Here is a 26,574-nt window from a genome sequence, read left to right on the forward strand (position 1 = left end):
AATTAGCAGTGTTTGCTGGCACAAGCCTTTCTTTTGTAGCACAAATATTTAATTAGTTCTTAGTGGATTTTGAAAAAATGCAAGTGAGATTCTGATGGAATGCATACTAAGGTATTTGTCAACTTTTTGTCTTGTACCTTCAAAGCCCAGATAGCTTTTGCCATCACAATTGCTTTATGCTGTTTGGAAAATTTGTAGCAGATAGGGTCAGTTATCTCTAACTGCAGTTGAGATAATAGATTGTTTTTTGAACATGTTGGTTTTCCTAGTCAATAGAAAGTGTTTATAGCAGCATACATAATTGCTTTGACCAAATTGTGCTATTTTAATATAGCCTTTGCTATGATTGCAAAAATCTTAAATTGTATCCTAGGCATTGCTGTTCTTGAAGGGTGAGTTCATTACTCTTTTATTGGCATCTGCTCCATGCCAGGAATCACAGACTGATTGGGAAAATGGACATAAAATCAAGTAATTCAGATTAATAGACTGTGAGCTATAATCAAGGCATAAACTAGATGTTATGGGAACACAGAGGAAGAACTATGTTCACTGACTGTCAGATTTAGCTGTGGATGGATGTGTGTGAGAAACATCTGCCTGCGGCAGAGTTACTTCCTTGATTATCAAGGTTCATCCAATTGGTCTGTTTGTTTCTTTGCATTTCTCTTTCCTTCCTCTCAACTTCTGAAATTAACTTGTTGATTAAAGAAGATAACTCAGCTAGAGAAGATTCTTCTTCCCAGAGTAGAGAGGCTGGGCTATGGGTTCCTCTACCCAAGATTCTGCGAATACATCCTACGTGAAGATGAATGTTTTTGACATTTTCTTTTTCTTTATTTTTTTTAAATTTTTTATTTAAGTTCAGTTTATTTAACATATACTGTATTATTAGTTTCTGAGGTAGAATTTAGTGATTCATCAGTTGCATACAACACCCAGTGCTCATTACTTCCAAGTGCCCTCCTTAATGCCCATCACCCAATTACCCCATCCCCCTACCCACTTCCCCTCCAGCAACCCTCAGTTTGTTTCCTGTAGTTAAGAGTCTCTTATGGTTTGCCTCCCTCTCTGTTTTCATCTTATTTTATTTTTCCTTGACATTTGCTAAGATGTCAGGCAAAGAGGAAAAGAACTCTAGAGACACAGCTTGAACAACCTCTGTTTCCTCTTGTTTCCCAAGACAGTCCTAACTTCAAATGAGTCCTCCTGCCCTGGTAAGATCCCGTTTATCAGACTTTATGTCCTGATGCACTTGATTTGGGAAATATGGTAAATGTAACAAAAATGCACAGGAACAAAGGAGTACCTATGAGGCACTGCTGCGCTGTGGTGCAAAGTTCGTGATAAGGAGCAATAAGAATTGACAGTAGAAACTAGGCCTATAAAGACATACTAAAGAAGGTTTTGTATGCAATACTAAGAAGTTTGGACTTTGTGCTCCAGGCAGAGAAGCCATCAAATTTTTCAACAAGAGAAGACTTGTGATCATTTTTTCAAAAGATAATTCTAGTACGAAGATGGAGAATATATTGGGTTTAGGTTTTCAGGAAAGAGATTGAACTTGGAAGTACAAATTTATGAGTTGTTAACTTAGACATAGTAATTAAAGCCATGGATAGGAGGGACCAAGGAAAGCAAGGAAAATAAGAAGATAAGCAGGAAAGAAGGAAGGAATCTTTAGCAGTATATGTGATTGGAGATAAACGAAGGAAAAACCAGCAAACAGGACCGTGAAGGAGTGATGAGAAAGACGAGAACCAGGAAAGGGTGTTTAGGAGCCAATCAAGGAGCGCATTTTAAGAAAGAGGAGTTGGTAGGGGAGCCAAATGCTCCCAGGAGGCAAAGTAGGATGAAAATTGAAAAAGTACTAGTGGACTTGGCAATCAGAAGGTCATTTGAACCTTAGTGCTATTTGGGTTCACTTCATAAGGTCTTCTTTGTTAAAGAAAAATCTGTTAGTACTGGGGTAAGAAAGTTTCTGGGGAGCAAGAGAGGAAATCTAATGGAGTAAAAGTTTTTCTTTGGAGGGAAAAAAGTTGGAATTACAGGAAAATGAACCTAATCTTATGGCACTAAAGGAAGTCCTAATCGTAGAATTATAAGACTATTACTGCTTGTTTATATAGTGCCACCATAGGCCAAGACTCCACCTAAACTGTTTCAGAGAGGTGAATATTTTAATTGCTTATACTGAATCCAAATTTTGAGGTAATAAGCAGACATATTAAAACTAGCACCCCACTGATTTAATTTGGAGAGAGACATTTATATTAGCTGTTTCTAAGACTTTTCTTCCAACCTTTCTCAAAACCATAGTTATTTCATAATTGGTTCTCAATTTTAAAGTAGAACTGCTATAATAAAAAAAAAAAATACAGCTTCAGATGTTTTAGTTCCTGAAAGTGTCAGAACACCATGTTTATCTTCTCTTTATTCTTTTCACTCGTTTTTGGAGAAGGTTGATTAGCTTACATTTTTAGATTTAATTTCTTCCTTTGGGCCCTTATATGTGAATGCCGGCTGCCTTCTACCCAGCAAAAACTAGGACAGTCCCATTCTAACCCACCCTGTTGTAAGCAGCAAGCTCAGGGAGGGTAGTGAGAAATTATACATTTTTGACTGTGTGAAATATGGACAGTTGTTTTTTTCTGGTAATTGCCCTCTTCTTTGATATTTCACAAGATATCCTTTTCATGAGAAATAGTACACAGGAAATATGCAACATCTGTGACCCTCTGAGAGGCCTTGCGTGGGGTGTGCCCCTGTGGCCGGGAGGAGGACTTGGTTTGCAGATAAACTAGCTGGATGACTGAGGGTTTCTGTCATTTTGGTCTGAATGCTTGACGTAGTAACAGACACATCCTTTCTTTATGTCTGTCCTATTCTCATGGATTGAGAGATGCAGAAGGGTCATGTAGCAGAGTGAGGAGAAAATGCATTGGCCCAGAAAGATGGAGTACTGGACTTTAGTTCTGACTTGGGCCCCTATTAACTCTGTAACTCTCTACGGACAAGTCAGTGAAGCTTGCTGAGTCTGAATTTCCTCATCTCTAAAATAAAGGCAATAAGGTACCCTGAGGACCTCACAGAATGGCTGTGAGGATCCAGGAAGAGAATACCTGGAGAAATGACCTGAAGAAGTGTGCTATTGTTGATACACTGGAACTACACCGTTCTCTGTTAGAGGACAAGTACCATCTAGATATTTGTACACATAAGTGATCATTGTTGTAAAACAAAGCACCACGTGTCTGTATTTCATGACTCAGTTCCATTTCAAAAGGACGTTAATTTCAACCTGAGCTCAATAATGTTTTCATTTCTCATTTTTAATTATGAATTTTTAAGCTTACAGTAAAGTACAGAAAATCATAGCTATTCTTGTACCTTCCTCATAGTTAAAATGATCATACCATTTTGCATCATTTCCTTCAGATTTTCTTGCAAACAAATGAAGTTTACAGATACTGCTGAAGCCCCACCATCCCATCCGTTTCTTCCCTTCTGTGAATGTTACTATTATCTTTAAGTTGGCATCTATCAGTCCCATGCATGCATGTCTTTGTCCTTTTACTACACATCAATTTTTCCATAATATATATATAATTATAGTATTTGTTTTATATATGTGTATATATATGATATATGCACACATATACATATACTGGAGGATATATGTTTTGGAGGATTTAAACTTGTACACAAATTATTTCATTCAAAAGTAATGTTTTGGGAGATTCATCCATGTTACACATATAATTCTAGTTCATATTAACTTGAAAAGAGAATATGAGTTCTTATATTACTGGTAAGAGGGTAAATCTGGACAAATATTTAGTAGAGCAATTTGGAAATACTGAGTAAATTTCAGAGAATATATATCCTATGACCCAGACCCTATGACCCACTTTTATACACAATCTTTAGAAACTATCACACATATGCAAAAAATGTGAGTAAGGTTTTTGATAGCAGTGATTTTAATAATGAAAACATGGAAGTAATCTAACTAGTGAAATGGACAAATGGTACAATACTATATAACAGCTAAAATAGCATTTTAATAAGGCAGTGTATGGTAATCTTAGAAAAATGATCAAACTATTAAAAACATGTAAGTATACAAATGATACTTGAGAAAATGTATGTGTGAAAAATTACTTAATTTGAAACCTTATAAAGCAAAATATATTCTCTTATACCTCACTCACTATAATTTTTTATATAATCTATTTTTGCTGTGAACCAGTGTATTGGTATTGGATATTTATTTAGTTAGTTAGTTAGTTAGTTAGTTAGTTCAGTTAGCCAACATATAGTACATCATTAGTGTATTGGGATTGAATGAGCTAACTACAGGAGAAAAATAAGACATCTCCAAAAGAGATGCAGGTCAGTAAATAGGCAAGATCTACTTTGCAATTTTATTTCAATGTTTTTATGCAATGCTTGATAGCAACTCCTCATACCATCTCAGTAAATCACAAAGAAGTCCTTGAAATTAGTGTTATTTAGGGGTTCTCTGCTTTAAGAAAATCTGGCATATTAAAACATGGGCTTAAACATATATAGTAAATTGGGGATTTCCTAAAAGAGAGGGATACAAACACTTTTGGATAAGAACACTCAAAATATCCTAAATATGACTCAATATACCAAATTTATTTTTTTAGTGCTTCAGGAATACATCCGTTCCATAAGGAGGAAAGGTACATCCATAATTTGAAAGGTAGTAATTTTAGCATTAAACAATGATTGACAGGTAAGTATCACATATTAATAACTATAGTGATAAACTCTACTGAAGATGAGGATAACCAGATTATTGCTACTCACCCTTCTAAAGTCTCATAGTTGCAGTCAATCACAGTATCTTCCTTTATTTGCATATCTTGCCATGTTTTATCACTGTGATACTGACAGGATGTTCTTTTAGCTCATTCTGTAAAACTAGTATGTTATAAATCAGGTGATCATTAAAGTCTAACAGGGTTTAGTTTTGTGATTTCATTCTACTCAAGAATCATTGAGTGACCTTTTCACTGTGAAACAGTTTTTCAGAGAGTATTGATTCTGCTGCTCTGTTAGCATGGTTTTTACCATTCAGACTATTCACGTATATCCTAGATCCTGCCAATTATGCATTTCTGGGCACCATCTGAAATGAGGAGGGAGCAAGTGGGATGCAGGAGGAGGAAGGAAGGGCCATGTAGAATAGTTATAGAATCAAGTAACTCATGATGGGTCACAGCTGTGTTTATTTCAGCGGCTTCTTCTGCTGAAATTTGGAATACAAATTCTAGGTTTATTCCTGGAAGAACATTTTTCTCTCAACTATATGCAAAGAAAGCAGGTGAGGGCAGCAAAACAAACTGTAATCCAAGATGAATTTCGGAATTGGAAAATTTAGAAGAAATGTGGAAGTGAGAAAGTTTTGCTCTAGTCTTCTTTCTGGTATGAAATATTATTGATCAGATGACTGTGTCAGGTTCAAACTAAAAGTGAGTCAAGATGAGATCAGTGGCTAAATGCTGACAGATCTGCCATTTAGAGTTTCGGCAAATTGTTCCACCAGCCAAAGAGGGATTTAAACAATTCCTTTATTCATGCCAGCTGATTAAGACCTTGCTTTTAGCTCTTCTCGTGACCTTTAAAATTAATGATTTAGGTTTTTTTTTTTTTTTACTATAAGAGTTAAATGATCCTACTTGACTGATTTATATCATCAGGTACATTAGAAGAATGCCAAACCTCTAACTTCATTGTGAGCTACATAAATACTACAATTGAAGAACAAACAATGGCTCTATTACTCTCAAGAATTTATATTTTTATGAGATGAAGTTTTATTTGATATAAGAATCCTTTAACCACATAATTTTCATTCTTAGCCACTTAGTTTGGTTGATGCTGAGATGAAATGACTAATTTGAACTTTGCTTAATTTGAAACTTTAACATAGTATAGATTAAGCTTAGATACTCTCATATTGGAGTGCCTCTTATTACACTGTTAAATTAAACTTCTGTGGGGGCTCCTGGGCCCGGGTGCCTCAGTCGACTAAGTGTCCAACTCCTGATTTCTGCGGAAGTCATGATCTCAGGGTTGTGAGATCAAGCCTGCTCAAGATTCTTTCTCCCTCTCCCTCTGCCCCCCCACCAATGCATTCTTGCTCACTCTCTCTAAAATAAATAAATAAATCTTCAAAAAATTAAACTTCTGTGAGCAAAATAGTTAATATTTTTTGACTATTAACTGTGTTTGAGGCATCATACTTTCCATGCACCATGCCTCACTTTTCATACGTAATTATTCCTTATTTCTACTTCTGTATCTGTAAAATGAAGACAATAACTAGACTCATCTCAAAGTTTTGCTTGAGAATTAAATGAGATCATTTATAAAGCACTTTGAGCAGTAAACAATAAATGTAAGATATTAAAATCAGCTATTTTGATAATCAAAACAGTCATAAGAGACAGGCATTATTATTCCCATTTTTAATGTACAGGTAGCTCACACAGTTGGCAACGGGCAACACTGAGATGCAAAAAAAATCCCAGTTATGTTTGGTTTTAAAGTCCAGTCCCTTACCTCATTCAAAGAACTAAATAGCAATTAATTTTTTTTCACTTTAACATATTCCAAATTCTTCAAACAAACCCTGACATAAACAACTCCATCCCTATCATCATTATCCTCGTTCTATCCAGGCCCATTCTCTCATATTCAGGTTGTTTTTCTGGGGTTTTGTTTGCTTTAAAGAAGATTTATCAGGTTTAGTTTAAGTTTCTCTTTTTAGAACGCAATATCCGATTCTGAGATCCTCAACCACAGTGCCCGTTGGTGGTGGGTGTGTCACAGGTAGTTTAATTCAAAGCAGTAGAACAGTACAATAAAGAACTAACATTTACCAATGACTCTTTAAATATAAATTATAGCAGATACAAGATTATCCCTAAAACAACATCCCATCACTCCATTACAAACTTACCTGTTTCTTGAGAGGGGAAAACAGTCTCTTGGGAATCTAAATAAACTGCAGACCTGTAATCCACACACAACTGCAAGAGGGTCTTCCTTGCCTTCATCCATCATGATTGCTGGGTTGAAAGATGGAGAATGGCTGAGCAGACCACCCTTCAGCTAAACTTCCATAGAGGTTCTCTTCCCAACTTAACTGACCAGGTGAGGAAAAAGTATTGATATAACTAGAATCATCAGATACCCTGTATGTTTGGGATCAAATGACATTTTAGCTCTTCTTTCATTTGACTTCTTTGCTGCTTATTACCAGGTTTATTCATGGTGTCAGCTCATTTTAGAAGTACAACATCAACAACAACAAAAAGTTCCAGGTGGGATTTTATTTATTTTTTTTAATTTTATTTTATTTATTTATTTGAACGAGAGAGAGAGAGAGAGAGAGAGAGAGCAGGGGCAGAGGGGGAGGGAGAGGCAGAGTCCCCTGCTGAGCAGGGAGCCCAATGCGGGCCTCGATGCCAGGACCCTGGAATCATGACCTGAGTCGAAGGCAGCCAACTGAGCCACCCAGGCGCCCCAACCATTACACCATGGAACCCCACTTCCAGGTGGGATTTTAATACCAAAACTATAGGGGAAAATAATTAGTAGCTGAGTTAACTAAAATAACTGTCTGAGAAAATTGATAAATTGTATATGTGCACTTTGTAGAAGGCACAAGGTAAAAGGATGTTTAATGAAAGCTTTGTATTCATGAAAATTTAACAAGCTATCCAGAAGATCAGCCAAATTTTTTATATTTTTGTATAAGGGTTAACCAAAACTCACATAGTATTTAAAGCTTTTTATCCCAACTTCAGACCCTCCGAAACAAATTTTACTTAGTTTAACCTAAAAAAAAAAAAATGCTGTTTTAGGCCTTTTTTTTTTAACTTTTGAAAAGCAGGTACCAAAAATTGTGATACCAGCTTTTCAAATAAAATACTGTCCAAGAATTAGTCACAGATTTCAAAGTTTTATAAGTAGGCAGTATTATAAATTCTATAGCTAAGAATTATTTTGTGTTTCATGCATATGGAGGGGAAAAAAGAGTAATGTGGACTATTTTTTGGGTTTTTTTTAAGCCTTTTATTTATTTATTTGAGAGAAAGTGAGAGAGTGCGAAAGAGCACTAGCAGTGTGAAGGGCAGAGGGAGAAGCAGACTCCCCGCTGAGCAGGCGGCCAGATGTGGGACTCTATCCTGAGACTCTGTGATCACAACCTGAGCCAAAGACAGACACTTAACCGACTGAGCCACCCAGGTGTTTTTTGATGTAGTCAATAAACTCTGTATTACATCACTATACATCACTATTAGGAGAATGTTCAACTAAGTTGTTAAATTCTTTCCACATTAGAAATTCTAGAATAATTTAAAACATTAAAATTACAAAATAATTCATAATAAATGCAATATTATTTTCTTGGCTGCTCTTCTTAATTTGTATGTATTGTCCTAGACTGTTCTTTCAGAGGAAAGCCAGTATTCACAAACTAATGCCTTTTCAATGAGATGCATTATGAGGGTGAAAGTGAGGCCAATCAAGGAGAAAATACTAAAATCTATGTAGCAATGTGACATGCTTCTCAGATAAAAGGATAGGAGGCAAATGCAGTCACCAATTCCATGCAGCTTCAACGGAAATAAAGGTGGGCATTCCTGAATTATTGGTCAAGCTCAAGGAAATACAGATTTCTTTTTTTTTTTTTATGAGTACATAAAAAGGTTTAGGAACCAGTGTTTTGCGAGTGATAAAAAAGTATTAAGTTCTTGGAATGTTGCAATAAATAGCTAAGGTTCATGTAGAGAAGGATGTGTTTTTGAATTTCAAGGAACAAAAACTCCCTTTGTTTTCTTTCACTCTCTGTGGAAATACTTTAAGACTCAGCCCCAGGTCTGTGTGCAGCAATCAGATAAGTTTGGCTGTTGTTCCTCCCTGTCCTCAGCACATGACTCATTCATGCAGAACACTGACAGACAAACAGATTCTCATTGTCAAGGAGTACAGATTACCCTACACTCCGTTGCAATTGCAAAAAAAAATGGTGACTTTACAATGAGATTCCGTTTCATCAAGCTATACTTTTGGCAGATCCAAGTGAAAAAAATATTATTTATATTTACTATTTTTTCCAAGTGTTCTGCCTTGTTATCTCTTTAGTATCGGTCTTGATTCCTTTTAAAAATACTTGACTAACCTTTCTCCTGCTCTCCATCCCTGTCATCCCTGACCTGCCCCAAGCCTATTAACTGTCCCATTTAAACAGTCTCCTAACTGGAGTATTCTCCTCTACACCGTCCACCACCATCTACACACAGCCGCAGGAGTAGTCTGTTAGGGTGCAGATCTGCTCCCATCCACCCCTTTGCTAGAGCCCCACAGTGGCTCCCCAGCCCAGCAGACAGAGGACAAGCTCTAATCAGGGCAGAGCACACCCTCTGCGAAGAAGCAGCCATCACTCCATCTACTCTCCCCGAAAACTTTGAACTCTACTCGAGCAATCCTGAGCTACCTCCAGTGTCTTACCCTTTGCATCCTCTGCCTTTGCCCATGCTGCCCCTTAATGCCTGTCCTCCTTCCTTTACTCTACTTTCTCCTTTAGACTCCACTCCTAAGTCACTTCCTCCAGATGTGGGTTGGGTGGCCTTTGTGAGCCCATGGCCTGGGCCTGTCCCCTTTGCTGCGCTTCCCCATGTTGCTTTGTGATTATTTGTTTGCTGCTGCTTCCCCCGGTAAATTAACTTGTCGGGGATAAGAACAATGTCATAACAAGCCAACAATACCAGAAGGGCTGAAAATGTCTAGTTAAACCATTTCTTAAAAAAATATTTTATTTGGCCAGAACCAAGGTACACAGACTTAAATTCTTGCAAAGAAGCATTTGCAGAGAAGCCAGTTCAGTCTATAAACTACCAAGTTCAGGCAGTTTAGATATATGTCAGCATTTTTAAATATTCCTTCATTTGGTCTGATTTTTTTAAAGCATTTATCTGTTTATCCAGTTCTGTTTGTAGTAGTGTTTTAATTTTCAGCTACATTGCAAGAATGTACATGGCCCTGCAAAGGAAGTAATTACCCAGGATGAGGACATTTGATATATTTGCTGTTCTTGTGAAACTTGTAAAACTACTCATTCGAAGAGATTTTCTCTTAAAATAAGGTTTTAAACTAGGGCAAATTCAATAAATGGTTCACTTGTGGCTGCTTTTAAATACCAATATTTTGTACTCCATTTTTGTGTGCCTTAAAAAATGTGGCCAAGCCAGACTTTTCTATAAAAATAAAACTGAATCTTACCTTACTTCCCTCTGAATACTGATAACTGCACATAAGGTGTTGTGTTTTTAAATTTTATTAATAGCTTCTATTCTAGCCCAAGCTTCACATTTTTAGATATGTTTTCATTATCATAATTAGGTTTGGGGGAAGATCATCTCCTATTTTCTTCCTTTTTTAAATGTATGCAACAGAAATCTTTAGAAAAAATATTTCTACTTATATTTATGGAACAATAGTGAAATCATATTAAATTTACCAAAAAGATTGTTTTTTTTAATATCCATAAGGACCAAACTGAAATATTTGTAAGTCATTATTTAAGACTTTAAATACATTAACAACCTGTATGTTCTTTTTATGTCTTTGTAAATTGCCCTGCTTCTCATTTGTCAGAGATTACCCAGTGAGAACCCTGTAGGGATGTCTGCAAGAGGTGCTTAATAAATTCTTTTAGGCAACTGCAATAATGACTTTCTTTGCTTCTTATGATATACTTAGTATTTTTCCAAAACATAAAAATCACATAGAATGATGTATGCCAATATCAACTTTATTATTTAAGGGATTCCTTCCTAATAAGAAGGGAACATAAATATGAGCTTAAATTTTCCATATGTCTTGTTCTTGCTTTTTACAAAGGTAGTCTTGGTTCTTCCAGAAAATAATTATTGCATGTGGTGAAAAGTTATTTCCATTCATATAAAATGTAAAGTTTCCTCTTTGCTTAGAATGACCATTTCTGTAATTAGGAGTCTTTTTAAACATGGAATGCTATTATTGGATCTTTTTGTATCTCTGACTTCTGGCTCTATTTTATTACCTATCTCTTGATTGGTGATACTATATAAAACATGCTATTTCTTTCCCTTTTTCTTCCTCTACTCCATTAAGTTTATTGCATTTAAAAGATGATTACCATGCTATTGCATTAAATATGAACATTATTTACAGAAAAGATGTTACAGTTGAAGATTTTATTATATCCCCTCAGTTCAGAAACAAAGACGGGCACTCCCGGGCCCACACGTTAGCCTCGCCCAGCCTTGAAGTTATTTCTGACTTGACTCTTTCTTGGTGTCTTTGCTTCAAATAAACTGAGTTAGTCAGTGTTTCTCCAATAACTTCTGTTCTTTTCTGCCTACCTGCCTTCGCTCAATCTATTTCTTCCACCTGATATGATTTCCTCTGTATTTCAGCCCAAATCCCATTCACACCAGTTCCCTTCACCACATACATGGTGACTTTCTTGATACCTGCATCCTGGGTGTCCTAAATAACTACTTATTCCCTTTGATTTAGATGACTGAGTTGTGAGGACAGACATCCTGGGTCAGTAGAATTCACTGCATGCCTATCAATCATCAGGAAGGTTAAACAGCAGAAGCTAAAGCTAGAGTTTGTCTTCATATTGAATCCATTTACTCCTTTTGTCAGTGTTTGGTAAGTATGAAAAGGAAAGACATACTTTGCCAAGATACAGATGGGAGAATTGACTCTATAGATTAAAAGAAATACTAGCTGCTTCTCTGTGGAGACTTTGTATTTTATGAGTAAGAAAATTTAAGTTGCAATGTTGAAGTGCATTTAATTGTGCAACTATTCTTAAAAATATACCTAGCGGGGCTTTTTTTGTTTTTGTTTTTTTATTTTATTATGTTATGTTCATCACCATACATTACATCAGTAGTTTTTGATGCAGTGTTCCATGATTCATTGTTTGCGTATAACACCCAGTGCTCCATGCAGTACGTGCCCTCTTGAATACCCATCACCAGGCTAACCCATCCCCCACCCCCTCCCCTCTAGAACCCTCAGTTTGTTTCATTTTTACTGTCAAAGTATTTTAAAAATAAAGCACAGCCAGTAAGATAAACGAAAATTTGTAAAGCTTAATTTCCCCTCCTGTAGGAGTTTGTGTCCCTTTAAAAAGTGAGGTGGGAGGTGGCGGGAGATTTTCAAAGCAATTATCAGTCCTAATTTTTGACACAAAAAGAGCTGTCAGATTTTTTGCTTTGGTTACTTCCATTTGAGAGCTAATTTGTTATATTATTACAATGTTGACAGCCTCAAATTCCCTGAAATAAATGATCAAAGGAAAAAGTCTAGTATAAGGTAAAAAATGTTATTCTTTTTGATACTGTTGTTTTACTCAAAAAAAAGAGGATTTTTGTGTGTGAAAAGTTAAACAAGAGAAAAATAGCAAACTATTAAAATGAGGTATTACATTTGCATAAATTAGTTTGCAAAAAGTATTTGATAAATGTTTACTGCATAAAGAGCTTGGTTAATTTACTTTGAAATTTTGGTGAAATAAAGCAGCAGAAATCAGAAATAATAAACATTATAAAATTAAAATTGGTTAAAGTGCCACTGATAGTGTAGTTCTATTTTCTCTTTTTAGAATGAATTATTGAGTGGTTCAAAAAAGAAGGACCTTATTGGCCCCTGTAAATCTGCCTGTTATTGTCTTTCCTTTTATTAAAGCAGGAGCATTAAGATATTCTGAGTATAGGGGCGCCTGGGTGGCTCAGTCGTTAAGCGTCTGCCTTTGGCTCAGGTCAGGATCCCAGCGTCCTGGGATCGAGCCCCGCATTGGGCTCCCTGCTTAGCGGGAAGCCTGCTTCTCCCTCTCCCACTCCCCGTGCTTGTGTTCCCTCTCTCGCTGTCTCTCTCTCTGTCAACTAAATAAATAAAATCTTTTTTAAGAAAAAGATATTCTGAGTATAAAATGTGAAATGGAAAAGATGTTTTCTGTTTGAGAGATGCTCTGTTTTCTGTTTGAGAGATGCTCATAAAGTTAATATTTTATAAAATATCTTGTAACTGAAATTTAAAAGATATCTGTTTAAAGAATCAAAAAAAGATTTATTCACTCATCCATTAGACATGTACTGGTTCTTTCTCTTTACCTGACATATGGTAGACACTCAGGATGGAGAGATAAATTATAATTATCATTCCTTAGAGATTTAAAATACAAGGAGTGTAAATAAATCTGTAACCAAATAAATCCAGCAGAAATAATAAATGTTATATAGATGTGTGTATGGGGTATAGTGGAAGCACAAAGATAGTGACCCTACTTGCCCACGGCCTTGTAATGGGTTCTAAAGTACATATTACATATGCTACAATATATTCATATATATGTGTATCTTTATAATTGCAAAAATCTAAGAACAAATGTTAATGTGTATATATGTACATACTCATATTTTCAATCAGTTTATGAATATCAGGCCATAATGGTTTGTTTCATATTTTTCCCATGGCCAAATCACTTCTTGATATTATACTAAGCAAATGAGAAAGTGCACCAACTCCCATTAAGCAATAAATTCTTTATTTTAGTAAATTCCTAATTTGGCACACTAAACTGGTTCATGATGGCCTTGAAAGTATCAAAGTACCTTCCAAAAATATCTAAATTAAAACCAAGGCATAATTTAACCAAAAAGGAGAATGTAACCAATAGTTTTTTTTAGTAATCTACATTATTAGTGATTATGAAGTATCATCTTTATCTGTTCCTTTCTTGTCAAAAGAATAATACTCAGAACCACATGTCATAATCTTCTATGCACATTCATGTTCATAAACATGAAGATACCCACACTAACGTAATCATCCTGCCTGTATTATACTTAAGATATTTTAGGGAATATATATTAACTTAATTGTTTCTTGGTGTCCATATCAGGGACAGAGATGTCTATGTAACATGGTCATATAAACTGTGAGTGTGTATGCATGTGTGTATACCTGTTTAGACATGTGTACCACCTAGGGTTTCCAAATGGGAGTGGCAATTCAACTTCATAAGTGGTTTCTAGATTTGTACGTATATTCACAAAACCACCTGTTTCTTTTTAAAGTATTGCTATTTCCATTACTAAATGTGAAATTTTGAGTCTCACAAATGTTGCTTATTCCACTGGAGAACCAGTTTTGATACCTTTTTAAAAAATATCAAGGTACAAAGCCTAATTAAATTAATATACATCAGTATCAATTTGTATCAGTAATAAAACTGTTGTGTATGTGATCATTCTTCCTCCACCTGCAGGCATTATCCAGCTTTTGATTGTGTGTGTGTTTATTTCAGAATTTTAAAAAATGACATCATTATACTATATATCTGGATACAGTAGGAAATGAAATTAAGTTTATATTTAGCTATTGAAATGAATATTATTGAAAAACATCCAGAAATCACCCTTGAGATAAATTATAGCTAAGATAAAATGCTTAAGAATGTTCAGTTTAGGGGTGCCTGGGTGGCTCAGATGGTTAGGCGTCTGCCTTCAGCTCAGGTCATGATCCCAGGGTCCTGGGATCGAGCCCCGCATCGGGCTCCCTGCTCAGCGGGGGGCCTGCTTCTCCCCCTCCCTCTGCTTCTCCCCCTGCTCATGTTCTCTCTCTCTCTCTCTCTGTATCTCTGTGTCTCGAATGAATAAAAAAAAATGTTCAGTTTATTCCATGATCCTTGAATCTTCTGGAATTTAAATTATACATTAACCTGAAAATAGTTAATCAAGGACAGAATAGAAACTAGATACCAATTAAAATTTTTATATGTATATCTGTAATTGTCCAGCAGCTGTAAAACTTCTTAATAAAATCTGAATCAAAAAAATTCTTTTCCTACTAGCACTCCAGTACAGGTGGACAAGGGTTCAGGCTCCATGGCTGACATGGCATTTACTCATAATCAGCTAGTACAGTCAAAAGTCTGACTCTGACCTTTTACCCAAAATCAGCTCCGAAACTGTAGTTCTTCTTGGTTTCAGATCCAGACCTTCCTCTCCATTTCTCTTTTATGTCCTAAAGCTGCTGTCCGTACCCATGGTGAGTCTCATCATCTGCTGTTAAACTGCTCATCCTGAACTTTTGGCTGCTTTTAAGGAAGTAACATCTCTTCAAATTCCAGCCACAGTTTTTAAGAAATCCACCTCCTGCTTAGCCACACCTTCTATTTTCCCTCCATTGACATCCTGTCATATTTCCAAAGTAACTGCCTTCTGTAAGCTCTTAAAGAATTCTCTTCACCATTTATTTATTTCTTTGGTTTCTCTCATACTCTTTCACCCCGATTTTATGTTGGATGTTTGTGAATATGTTCTCCATAACACATGAAATGTATTTTCCTCTTAATTTTGTCTTTCCAAATCTTATCCAGTCTTCAGAGCCCATGCTATGTCATGCCTTCCAGAAATTTCCCTCATGGATCCCCCTCTAGATAATCCCTAAATCTCTGAAATATTTATTAGCATACATGGCATGTAGAACTAGTGATAAATGTTTTCTGTTGTACTCTAGTGCTATTATGTCTGTAACATGGACTTACTTAGCTTTTTAAGAGAAGGAACCATGGGGCACCTAGGTGGCTCAGTCGGTTAAGCGTCTGCCTTCGGCTTAGGTCATGGTCCCCGGGTCCTGGGATCCAGCCCTGCAAGGCTCCTTGCTCATTGGCGAGCTTGCTGCTCCCTCCGCTTGAGCTCTCTCTCTCTCTCTGTCAAGTAAATAAATAAAACCTTTAAAAAAAAGAGAGAGAGAGAAGGAACCATTTCTTACTCTTCTTTTAATCCCCATTAGAGCAGAAAAAGATGTATCAGGTACTCAAGAAAGACTCACTTATTGAGTAGATTACAAAAGTCATTATGAAACTTTAAGGCAGTAGTTTTCAACCAGGGGGGCACTTTGGGACATTTGGCGATGTCTGAAGACATTGTTTAGTTGTTACAATTGGGAAGGAGGTCCTACTGGCATCTAATGAGCAGAAACCAGGGATTCTGCCAAATATTCTAACAGTGCAGGGAAACACAACAAAGAGTTATCTCAACCCCCAGATATCAGGAGTGCCGAAGTTAAAAAATCCTGCCTAAATAGATGTTACATTTCATAGTAAATAATCTACGATCTTATATATTTCCTCCAAAGGAAGAACCTTTAGGGATTCATCCATGGAATGCTATTATATGCATTTCTTCTCTTTCTTCCTCCTTTTAATGGAAGATCAAATAAATACTCCAGGGATAGCCAGAGGTCATTTAAAAACTTAGTTCTTTAAATCCTCACATCGCTACCACACAATAAAATCAAACATAAACTGAGTCTACACTATTTATCAAAACATGGATAGGGGCTACCTTGATCCTTTGATAACAACTTTATTCTTCCTAAATTTCCTCTGATTTGTGCTCCTCAGCAGTTCTTACCCTCTTATTCATATTACCTTTTGTAATAACGTTGTTTTTGTCAACGTATGTTTTGATGTTTAAATTTTAATTACAACTAAGTGGAGAAATATTTATAAATTTATTTATTTATTTATTCGACAGAGAGAGACACAGCAAGAGAGGGAACACAAGCAGGGGGAGCGGGAGAAGGAGAAGCAGGCTTCCTGTGGAGCAGCCCCGATGTGGGGCTCGATCCCAGGACCCTGGGATCATGACCTGAGCTGAAGGCAGATGCTTAACGACTGAGCCACCCAGGCACCCCAGAAGTATTTATAAATTTGATATTTTGCATATATTAACACATATTTCATATGTATTAAGATATGAAATTGAAGGGAGTGATGGTAGAAAAAATTGAGAAAAATTTTGAAATATAAAAAAGAAAATTCTTTTAGATTTCATGTCTTAAAGACATGAAATTATTTAGAATTCTACCCTATTGCAGAGAGAGAAAAAAGTTAGATTTGAATTTATTAAACAAATACTTTTTTCCCAAACTTTCTTCTAGATGGAGGAACAAATCATAATAGCAAAAGTATAGTTCCTCTTTTGGCTCATGTACGTTTCCCTAAGTAATTGGGTTCCTACCAGGATATTTTGGAAGAGGAAGGATGCAGTTCTCTAAGGAATTGCAGTTATTGCATATATAGTTTTTATTATTGCACCTATTTTTGACACATTCCAAAATGATATATTATCTAAATATAGTATTGATCAGTTTTCCTCCCTTTTAAAATTCTCCAAAAATAAAACAAGCATAGAGAAAATTACTTGGTTTGGAGTAGAAGTCATTCTAAATATGTGCTTTTATTGCCTTGTTTTTAAGACCTTTATTTCAATCCATACAAAACAGCCAAATAATTTAGTCCTGGAATCCCATTCATTGGCAAACTAAAAGACCATCCAAATAAATAATAATCTGGGATTACACTTGGTTGTTGGAAAGGAAGTATTTCTAGAAATAAAAATACTGTTCTTCTCTTTTTCCTATAATTTTCATAGCACTCTGATGGCAGTTTTATGGCCACTAACAGAGATTTGGCCCAGAAAATCATGTTTAAACTGAGGGTGCACCCCTGCTAAATCAAAATGAATTGTGAAATAGCTAGAAATGCCACAGCTTCTCTTCATGTTCTGCAAATTATTTCAAGATGTTTTCTATAAACTTGCACTACTTTTGCTTTTATATTTTTACTCATTCATTCAGCAACTATTTACTAAGAACATACCATGTACCAGCCACTAGTCTTAAGTCCTCAATCACTGATGAGCATAGCACACATTCTTCCTGTTTGACAGTGATTACAGTCTTATAGGGCAAGTAGACAAAAATCAAATAATCATACAAATAAACATTTTTTCTTCTTTCAAAAAAACATTATTGAGTGCCTCCAGGGTTCTGGACCTATTCTAGGCTTGGAGGATACAGTGCCAAAATCTAGGAAGCTTATATTCTGGCAGGCAAAAAGACAGCAAGCAAATAAAAGTAGACAGATCGATAGATATTATCATGGCAGGTGGTACTATGACAAAAATTAAGTTACATAAGGGCATAGAAGATTCTGGGAGTTGGGGTAATATGTTTATAGGCATAGTGGTCAGGAAATATTTCTTTTTAATATTTTATTTATTTGAGAGAGACAGAGATAATGAGAGAGAGCGCACAAGCAGGAAGGAGGCAGAGAAGCAGATTCCCTGCTGAGCAGGGAGCCCAGTGCAGGGCTCTATCCCAGGATCCTGGGATCATGACCTGAGCCAAAGGCAGGCGCTTAATCCCCTGAGCCACCTGGGTGCCCTGAAGTCAGGAAATATTTTAACAGAGACCTGAATGAAAAGAAGGAATGAGTCATGTGAATTCCAGGCAGGAAGTACCTGACATATTAGGGAATCAGCAAGGGAAATGTGGTAATGAGAGAGAGTGATAGAAGATGAGGTCAGAGAAATAGGAAGGGGCCAGATCTTTTAAATAGCAAACAGCTTTGGTTACTACAAACTATGCAAAATGCTTTGTAACAAATACAAGTATTAAAAGAACAGATATCGGGGAGCCTAACTTAACCTGGAGAATTAGAGGAGGCTTCTGTTGAGGACTGAATTGTGTCCCCCCAAATTCATATGTTGAAGCCTTAACCCCCAGTGTGACTGTAATTGAAGATAAGTCCTTGAAAGAGGTAATTAGGTGGTAAATGAAGTGGAAGGGTAAGATCCTAATCTAATAGGAATAAGAAGAGGTATGAGAGAATAGGAAGAAATACCAGGAAAAAAAAAGGAAGAGATACCAGGGATCCATGCACACAGACAAAAGGCCATGTGTTGGGATTTAGTGAGAAGGTGGTTGGCCATTTGCAAGCCAAGGAGAGATGCCTCAGGAAAAAACAAAACCTGCCAACACCTTGACTTGGACATCAGCATCCAGAACTGTGGGAAAGTAAATTTATATTATTTAAGCCACTCAGTCTGTAATGTTTTGTTATGGAAGCAATAGCAGACTGATACAATTTCCCTAAGTAGGTGACCTTTGGGCTGAAAACTGAAGGTTGTATAGGAGTTAACCACTTGAAGTAGCATAAGACAACAGTATGTGCAAGGACCCTACATTTGAAAAGCACAGAGTGTGTTTGAGATTCCGAAGGCCCATCGGCTGAAGCTCCGAGAGCAAAGATAAGAACAGTACATGGAGAGATGAAAGAGGTTGAGGGAAGCCAAATCATTCAAAGTCTGGTAGGCTCTGTGAAGGACTTTGGCCCTTATCTTAAAGGGGCTGATGTGATTTTAAAAAATTGGCATTTTTAAATATCACTTAGCTGTGGAAAATTGAATGGAATAGGGAAAGAATGAGTGTGGAGAGAACCACTCCAAAGGTCCCAGAGAGATGAAGTAGACTGGAATGGAAAGGAGGCAACAAAGATGGAGAGAAGTGAATTGATACTTGCAGATGAAGTTGATAGGGCAAGGATTACTCCTACATCTCTGGGTCTTGCAAATGGAAATTGATACCACTCTTGAGGTGGGGAACACTGAATTCATAATTTTATCTCCAAACCTAATCAGTTCCATTTTGGACATGTTGAATTTGAATGCTTCTAAAATATCCAAGTGGAGAATGAGTAAGTGGATAAATCTGGAGCTCAAAGAACAGATGGAAGCTGGAGATATAAGCTTGGGGTTCACCAGCATATATATAGTAATTGAAACTTGCTATAGTTTCATTTCTCTAGAGACAGGGATTTTATTTGTTTTGTTCACTGATGTATCCCAGGTGCATGGAAAAATGCTGACATATAGGAGGCACTCAATACATATTTGTTGAATGAATGAATGAATGAATGAATGAGTGGATTATCTAGGGAGAGCATTTCATATGAAAAGAGAAACAGGTCTAGAATGAAACCTTGAAGAATGGCAAATTCATAGGTGGGGTAGAACTTACAGAGGAACAGCAAAGGAACACTCAGAGACAGGAAAATCAATCAAGTCTGAGGTACATGAAGCCAGGGGAAAAGAGTGTTTCAAAAAGAAAGTGAGTTTATCCTCTGGAGCGAATGGCATGCAGCAGCAAATCTAGCCTATGAATGAGCACTTCTGAATCCTAACGGCAAGAAGGGCCTTAAAATACTTGAATTTATTTATCACCATTGTCAATCTTTGAATCAAAGACAATTTGATTGCTTATGTGCAAGACTTACCTCAGATAATAACAGTCTCTTAGAACCACATCTCCGACACATTCCCAGCATGGGTGTGTATATAATTACATCATCATTCTTTGCATTAAGTTATGATCTTAACGACACTTGCAAATAATGTATTCAAGTAACAACACCAATAGCTATTCTTGACAAGTTCACTTGAAGTCTCTGTCTGGATGAAAGCTCAACCACTTTTTGCCTTACTATCTCCTTCCCTCCCTCTTTTTATTTCACTCTGTGTTTCCCTACTCTCTGCATAACAAAGACTTTACTAGCTTCATGCATAATCACATGATGAGTCATAATTAAGATTTGAATAAATGATAAAAATAATTTTATTTCACCACCTGTGTACCATCCACAAAAAAAGATAGCCTGATTAATTAATTAATTTCCAAGGTCATGAGTATAATTTGTCTAATCCTAGCTATTCTCATATAGATTCTCTGCCTTGCAGAAGAGCTACATGGAACCCTCTGGGGACATTTCTAATACTCATGAGCACAGTTTTCTTATAGCTAAATTGGGGTCACAGACCTCAGTTTAGAGATCAAGAATATTCAGCAGAAAATCCTGTCTCTCCATTTCATCTGAATGGCCTCTTCCTTGAGATAGATAACCCACTTGACTTTTATATGTTATTATCTGCAATGGAAAAAATAAGGAAAAAAGTCATTAATTGTCCTTGGTTTAGATCTCAACTGTAGACTGTAAATATTTAGTTTAAGGAATACTTCTCCTTCTTTCTCCCTGCTTTATTTTTCTTCAGTACACTTATCCTACTTGAAATTTTATTATATGTTTATTACTTTATTTGGTCTTGGATTATCTTCCCTTGGAAGATAATCTACATGAGAACAAGAACATTGTCTCTCTCATGTTTGCTGCATCCTCACACTCAAAACTATGCCTGACATATTGTAGGAGCTCAGTAATATTTACAGAATGAATAAATAGATGCTTAAAGCCTGATGGTGGAGGTAGATATAAAATGCTGGTTGAGTTTGCAATTTAGTATGAAATGCAATTCCTAGTATCAAGTCACACATTTGAAATCCAGGCAAACATTTTTGCTTGTTAACATCTTTAATTGTCTTCTCCTAAGTGTCAGCCCTGCAATAGATGTTTCCACATGAAGAGCCAAAGGTGCTTTGAACTCACAGTGTCCCAAACACCCTTTTTTGTTTTCTACCCCCACCACAACCTCATACCTCCCTCTCCTCAAGGCCTTCCTTATCACCTCTACCTGTTCCTTTGAGTTATAAAACACCTCTCTCTCCTTCAGATATCCAACCAATCACCAAATTCTATGAATTTTGCCTTTATAATGTTTTTTATATCCACCTTTCAAACCACTTGACCCCTGTCCTGGTTCATTGGATAACTCCTTTTCCTGACAATTTCAATGCCTTCTAAGGTCTCCTGGTGCCTCTAGTCTCCCTTTTGTCCAGTCAGTATTACATATTCCATATATTCCACACCTAAGTAATGTGAATATTAATTAATCAATAAAAATTAATTAAGTTTTTTTTAGTGTCCATTCTAAGCTCAAGGAATAGTCTAAGGCCAAATGGGGCTCTTTGTCTTACAAAAGGGTGTAAAGACTAGATATGCCCATGTCACTGTCCTCAAAATGTTCAGACTCCCTGTTTACAATGAGTAAAACTTAATCCCTTGGAATGATACTCCCAAACTCTCTTGCCTTTCTAGTTTTATCTCACATCGTTCCAATGACCCTAAACACAAGCATTCTATGTACCTTCTGTGTTGTTTCCAGAAGGGGTATGCACTTCCATCCTGAGTTCTCTCTTTCTTCATCTCATCCCTCTAACTGGAATGAGTTCCTCTTTCCCCTTACACATGTGATAAAGTCCTATTCATTCTTAGATGCCTAACTCAAATGTCTGCTCACCTGTGAGCCCTTGTCCATTACCACAGGAAGAATTAGATCTTTTCTGTTTGCTCACAGACTTCATTTATTCCTCTGTAAGTACACTTAATCTGCTGTAGAGTAGGTTCTGAGCACCTTAAAGACATGTATATGCTCCTGGTGAGTCCATTTTTTTTTTGAGGCCTCTTATTACTAAGCCTTAATTTGTCTATCTATCTGAGATTTCAAGTTCATATCAAATAATTGATTTCTAAGAAGTTCCTAGATTCTCTTCAGCATGTTCTAGAAAGTGCTAGCCACAACTGTGCAGTGCTACAATAACTGCTGTACTCAGTTTCTCTAAAGTTCTCGGTCCTTGAGCTCTAGCATGAGGAGCTTTTCAGAGCCCATTTGGTAGGAAGGTTTACACCATCTTCAGAGTTCAAAATGGAACTGAACTGAACAGGACCCTCATAGAACATCCTATGCAATATAGTTGAATACTTTGCTTTCCCTTTTTTCTCTGACATAGCTCAGAAGCTGTTGCTTGTGTACTTTATGCCTGATATTGTATGGTTACATAAAAATCTCTTTTTGTCATAAATATGGATAGTGTTAACCTTGGGTACTATTTGGTAGCTACTGTGATTTCACTAATGACCATCAGATTCAGAGCTTAATTGCCAACTGATATATGTCAGAACGCCATTTACTGGCTAATTTCCGTCAGTTTCTAAATGATAACTGCTAATGTCAAGGCAGTTCAAAAATAGCAAAAACTTGATTTCCCCTTAATATCCTGAAAATCATATTCATGGGCACCAGGGAGTCTGGGCAATAAATCTGATGGATTTTTGCCATCATATTTAGAATAAACAAATTAATGCTAGGAACAGTTTTCTAACAGGAGATAATAAAGGAAATGGGCAAACACAAATAAATGTTACAAAGAGGAAAAATACAATCTCTGTGAGCAGATTAATTGCTTTTGTAAATTAGATGGAACTTTTTAAATGTAGGCAAGAGTTTTAAAATTACACAATTTAGCTAAATAATGTAGTATTTGTTGCTATCATTGAATAGTTGTCTTTCTATTGGGGCAAAAATTGATGTTTAAATATGTTTTATGACAAAGAAGTGTTTGCCAAATTATTTACCAGTGAATATTTCTTTAATTGGACTGAGCTAAGTGAGAGTGTGATTCCTCCCTATAGTGGCCAATTTCAGGCAGGTCACTGCAGGGTGAGTGTGAAGATTCACTCCCATCTCTGTACCTACCAGTGAGATCATTAAAGAGCACATGTGGTGCTAGTAGCACACAAACTGGCGGGTATCTGGGTGTGTTCAGAGTATGACCAGGTTCCCCCAACCTGTCCCAAATCCCCAGGCTAAATCCCTTGAGGCTCTGGTGTTCACCTTGCAGATTTTGGCTGTTAATCACAGTTACAATCTTGTACACTGTAGGCTTTCAATAAATGTTTGCCCTTTGATTACTACCAAGGCTTTCTTGGTAGAAAGGTTCAGGTAAGAACCTGAAGCATAGGATGAAATGGGTGATGAGTAGAAGAATCCAATTCTAAATTTTGCTGAGATCAACTCCTGCCCTCACATGGTAGTGAGCCCCTTTGGTACCTCACTAAAATATAAAGAGGATAGACCCTCTTCCTGGCTAAGGCCATGTACTGGCTTAATAGCATATGTAATTTACTTTTTTGGCTTTTTTAAGTAAAAATTGTATACATTTATACTCACTTCAGCAGCATATATACTAAAATTAGAATGATATAGAAAAGTTAGCATGTACAAGGTTGACATGCAAATTCGTGAAGCATTCCATAGTTTTATAGGAAATATAGTTAATAATATGTAACAACTTTGTATGGTGACAGATGGTAGCTAGATTTATCTTGGTGATCATTTTGTAATGTATATAAATATAAATGTTGAGTCACTATGTTGTACACCTGAAACTAGTATTATACGATATGTCAACTACACTTCAATTTAAAAAAAAGATCTCATGAACAATAGGTGCTCAAGAGTTCCTTTCCTTAAGATCTTGTGAATCAGATTTTGTGAAGCTGAACCAAATAATTTCAGAGTACAGTGCCTAACTTATTCCTCTCAAATATTCCACATAAAATACAGTATTGCTAAATAAATTCTGTTTTTAGATCAAAAAGTATATATTTAAGGTGTATACCATGATGTTTTGATATACATATATACATAGTGAAAATAGTCAAGATAATTAACATATCCATCTCCTCACATAGTTACCTTTTCTATGTGTGTGGTGAGAGCACCTAAGACTTACTCTTAACAAATTTCCAGTATACAATGCTGTGTTGTTAATTATAGGCATCATATACTGTACATTAGATCTCTAGTACTTATTCATCCAACAGAACTGCTTACTTTAAAATAGACACATCCAAATTAAAAAAGGGAAATCAATCATAAGAACATTTATAAAATATTTTAAAAGTCATATTTGGTTTTATGAGATCATATTTTAATGACAATTAGATAATCTAATACTATGAAATTCTGATGATATCTCATACTGAGGTCTTAAAAAGAATAATTATTTCACAGTACCTGAATATCCTCATAGTGTTGAAATTTTTCGAATCTTGAGAAATCTTATATCTAAAAATAATTTCCCTCTACAGCATATATCAAAATTCAAAAGTTCACGATTGATGTTTGTGGTATAATTACTTTTATATTCTTACATGTAAAATTATGAAAATATATTTGAGATCACAGTTGAGCACCTATTTTATGTCAATAAGAACTCTTGTACAGTTTGTTAAGGATGAAATGCAGTGAGAACATTTGTCTTGTAACATTAGAGTCCATATCCAGAAACATTATGTGTATCATAGAAAAAATAATGCAGTGGATTTTATGGGTTTTTTTAAGTTGTGAAAAATAGAAAATTTTCACATAGGAAGTATGTCATATGATTTATAATACATTAAAAGATAGCTGATAAATTCATTTTGATCTCACACAATATTGCTCAAATTTAAAACTTTGCAGTCTTAACTTTCCATATCTTTCCTGATCTTTTATTTAATGCAAACATTTTTATAATGTATGTACACGTATTTAAAGAAAGTACATTAGCATATTTATAATAGCTTATGACAATTTTATGAATGTCACCTAATAAATGAAACCTCTATTCTAAAGAACTCTTAAATGATATTTAAATATGAAGAAGCCTTATTATTGGGGGTTTGGCATAAACAAATAGATAACAAACTACATATGTCTATTTGTAGGAAAGACCTAAAAATTAAAGGAAGTGATGTAAAGAATTGGTTGTGGGAAAAAAATTCTAAGTTGAATTTAAAGAACTAGATCAGATTGAACACAGGTTAATTCTTCCTTTCCTATAGACTGTCTAGGGGACATAGTTCCTATTATATTTTAAATTTTAATACATTTTATTGGCTTGTGGATTATTTTAGCTGTTATTAAAATAATGTTTCACTTCTAAATATGTAATGTTGAAAGGTTTGCATCAATGTCCTTTGTCTGATTTCTTTAGAGAAAAAATAATATAATAATAATAAGATGATGAAATAAAATTATTCTTCTAAGAATGCATCTTTAAAGGATAAGATATTGAGATTCAAAAATACATACATTTCAATAACACTGTGAATTGATCTTAACAATAGGTACCATAATAAATTTTCTAGTTACTCAAATGATATTGCTGTTGTTCAAAATTATTTTAGAGCTCTTCTTTTGGAGTTGCCTTTATAACCAAGTTATGAACCACATAAAAAAATTTCTAATATGTTACAGTTGCAGCTTGTTCTTAACCCAAATGCCATTACCCACCTTTTTATATTGTTTATCATAAGGGATTCCAAATGTCCTTTTACAGCCCCCCAAAATAAAATTCATTCTTTGAGTATACTTAAAAGAATGGGACACAATTCTGAAGGAAATTAAAAAGCAGTTTTGAAATACTTAAAAGACTGCTCATGAGAATAAATGTATAACCTCACAGAGCAACTGTTTTATAAAGGAAATCGATTATTTGGGTGTATAAGATATGGTATGTATGTGCACTCATATGTTTTTATTCATTCATTTACTTATGAGTGAACTACCATAATATTATGAAAAACTATTCTTAGCATCAAGGAGGCATTTAAAATGTTTCCCTTTGTTTTAAGTTGGTTTGGGGGGTTGTTTTTGTTGTTGTTGTTGTTTTGCTTAGTTGAGTATTCATTTGGCTTTTTTGCAGTACCAAAAGCAACAGGTGAAACCCTGCTTTAGAGGCTTCTCCATGGTCTTTAATTGTTAATCCCAATAGAAGCTTTACTCTTTGCAAATCGGTTCTGGGCACCACATTTTGTAAAGGGTGGGCCTATAACCACAAGATTAAATCTATTTTCACATTTTTATCACATAAGTAAGACCACACCTGTTTGGTTCGCTG

The 26,574-nt window shown here is 35.7% G+C and overlaps 1 protein-coding gene and 1 pseudogene across 2 annotated transcripts in view; both read left to right on the plus strand.

Annotated features, from left to right (window-relative positions):
* The window catches only part of KCNQ5 (potassium voltage-gated channel subfamily Q member 5), a 496,856-nt gene that overhangs the window by 62,715 nt on the left and 407,567 nt on the right, over nt 1-26,574 (plus strand). The gene's annotated exons all lie outside the window — the stretch shown is intronic.
* Nucleotides 23,851-23,949, plus strand: LOC112838085 (U6 spliceosomal RNA; annotated as a pseudogene).

Source organism: Callorhinus ursinus, unplaced genomic scaffold, assembly GCF_003265705.2.
Source record: "Callorhinus ursinus isolate GAN/ISIS: 27379988/994484 unplaced genomic scaffold, GSC_fseal_2.0 scaffold22, whole genome shotgun sequence".
Lineage (NCBI taxonomy): Eukaryota > Metazoa > Chordata > Mammalia > Carnivora > Otariidae > Callorhinus > Callorhinus ursinus.